The sequence below is a fragment of the Manacus vitellinus genome, unplaced genomic scaffold (genome assembly GCF_001715985.3).
Source record: "Manacus vitellinus isolate BGI_N305 unplaced genomic scaffold, ASM171598v3 scaffold_102_pilon, whole genome shotgun sequence".
Classification (NCBI taxonomy): domain Eukaryota; kingdom Metazoa; phylum Chordata; class Aves; order Passeriformes; family Pipridae; genus Manacus; species Manacus vitellinus.
In genome coordinates, this window is record NW_021938808.1 from 343,563 (window position 1) to 346,369 (window position 2,807).

The following is a 2,807-nucleotide window of genomic DNA, read 5'->3' on the forward strand; positions in this document are numbered from 1 at the left end:
CGGGGCTTCGAGCTCGGGGCGGCCCCAGCCCCAGCCACGCGGGGAAACGGGCTCGGTTCTCCCAAGTTCTGGTGATAAATCCCTTTATTGCGAGACGCTCCGATGGCGCCGTAAATGTTGGTTAAGGGAAAGGTGCTCCCCGTGAGCGCGGCAAAAGTGTTTCTCTGGACTTCGGCCGTAACAGTCTGGATCAATTTGCCTCTTTTAATCTATTGCCCCTCCGTCCCGCTCCCTCTCAGCCCCCAGCACCGAAGGATATTTGAAGTGAAGGGCAAAGAGATTTCTAGGAATGATAAATCATCGCGAATCCTTCCTGAGGTGTGCAGAGGTGGGAAATCTGTATTAACAGGCTAATAATAACAGTGAGGGGGTGCCAATAACCGCCTGGGATGAAGGAAAACCCCATTTCGCGTTTCCCCGTGTCCGTGTGAGTGTCTGTGCCCGCACAGAGCGGAGGTGGGAAATCGCTGCCAGAGGTGTTTCACTGGTGCTGGAGGATGATGAAGGCGATTAAACACCTCCATCCAAAGCCCGAGATTTCCCTTTATTCCTAAAAACGAGGCTTTTCCAGGAGCATCTGCCCTGCAGCCTGACGGAGGGACGCGTTTCCCCCACGTCCGGGACCGGGGCTCCTCTAAATGAGGCGCAATTAGGAAGCTGTCCATTTTCATTTTAAAACAAACAAAAAAAATAATTCCAGAGGGTCGGGATGATGGGCAGGGAGAGCCAGATCTTAATGCCGGAGGTCAGATTTAATTCGAATTTTTGCAGCTGTCTGGACACCGAGAGCCCCCCCAGGCAGCTCCAACCCCTCCCTGTGCTGGACGAGGAGGTTCCGTCCGGGCTCCAGCCAAGGTGAGGGTTGGGGAGGGTTTGGGGACCCCTCTCCAGCCTCGGGGTTGAGATCCTGCCAAGCCACCCGTGGGGAGATGTCACCAGGTGAGTCCTGTGAGCACTTCCCGCTGCCCTGCGGACTCTGCTCCCCTTTCCGGGGGGTTTTCACCCAAAATGACTCAACTTCGCCCCCGGCACTGGAGCGGGCAGAGGGATCCCCCAGCAGCGAGGGCAGGAGCGCTGCTCCCTCCGGTGCCTCTCACCCAACCGGGGCTCGTGTGAAACCAGGGGGGAATTCCTCATTTTTCCAACTTTCCACATTTCCACCTCCTTTTTTTTTTTTTTTTTTTTTCCCCCCCCGCTCCCTTCTTTAAACTTCCCCGAGAGTTGGTGAGGTTCGGAAAGGCAGAGCCCCTGTGTCACCAGGCGTGAAATACGAGCCGGGAGCTCGCGCTGTCATATTTCTCGCCTTTATTGCCTTTCAGAAATGATTTTTTAAAAATCAGGCCGGTCCACAGGAGATTCGGAGGGACTCCGCAAATGTTATGAGAGCTGGGGAAAGGGAAGGGCTGATTTAAGTGTGTTGTGGAGACGAAACTCGCCTGGCGCATGGAAATGTGTTTATACAAGTGATGGATAAACAGCCGTGTTGGTAGCAGGGCGTTGAATAAGGAGAGATGAAATTATTGAACGTTAATTGAAGCAAAACACCTGTTCTCTGTTCGCCAGATAGATTGGCCGTGTCTTACCTGTAATAAATATATTCCTGGGAAAAAAAAAATATCCTGGTGCGCCTCCTATAAATAATGATGAACTATGTCAGCATGTGAGTATATAATTTTCTGTAGTATATAAATTTAAACCGAGAAGACTCTCAGGAGCGTGGCTGTGAGGCAGAAACCGAGGGGTTTCAGATCCCTGGTGAATGGAAACCTCACAAGAAGATCTGCAAAACCCATTTGCTTTCGCTCCTCTGGAGGTTTCCGTTTGTTCAAGAGTTTATTTTTTATGCATCTCCCCATCGCTCATCTCTTTGCGGCCTTTTCTGAGAGGGGCTTAAGGCAAATTACAGCTTCATCCCAGGTCTGCTCGCTTGGAGACCACGTCGTGCAGCGCTGCCCGCTCCGGGTGACATTCCAGAGGCGTTTGGGTTTTAAATCCTTAATTAAAGCCCACCAGAAATTAAATAAAAAACTCTTCCATCTGTAAAAACAAAAAAAACCAACACAACTCGGAGAAGGAAAACTCAAGGAGCAGAGTCCAAGAGTCTGAATCCTTGGAAGAGAGGAGGCAGGATATGCGAGTTTTGCTGGGTTTGAGAACGAGATTAATCGTAGATATGGGGTTGTTGTGGCGTGTAAAGGGAAGAGGAAGTGGAAAGAGTTATTCAAAATAAAATTCGAAGTGAAAACTTTTTCCTGCTTGCAGAATCAGCGCCAAGTGTGTCTGGCTGTGAGGAAGAACTCAGAGCATTGTCAGCCTGCAGTGGAGAACCAGAAGCTTCTGAGCTGGGGTAGTGTTTATAAATAATCTTTATTGTCTGTGGAGAGGAGGAATATTTTCCGAGTAGTGTTTTGAAACGCACAACTGCCAAAATCCATCTTTGCGAGTCGCTCCTCGGTTCGGCGTTTCTGAGCTGAAAGCAACCAAACACACAATATTTTTGAAATATGCAGATTTTAAGTCCGTGCAATCGTCGCTTTTTACTGATTTATAAGTTTTGGGGCTTCAGAGAGAAAAAGACCGGATGGTCCATTTCTTACCGGAAACACATTTAACCACTTTTTCCAGGCTTTTTGTTAGAATTTATTAGAACTGGCGACTTCTTCCAGCCGCTTTCGCCTCTTTGTCACTGAGATGGAGAAGGTGGAGGAGGTTTGGGGGTGCGGGGCTTTCCCCCAGACGGGGCAGGACTGGGGGGATTCCAGCAGGATCTTCACCCCCAGAGGCCGACACGGGGTCGGGGTGGAACC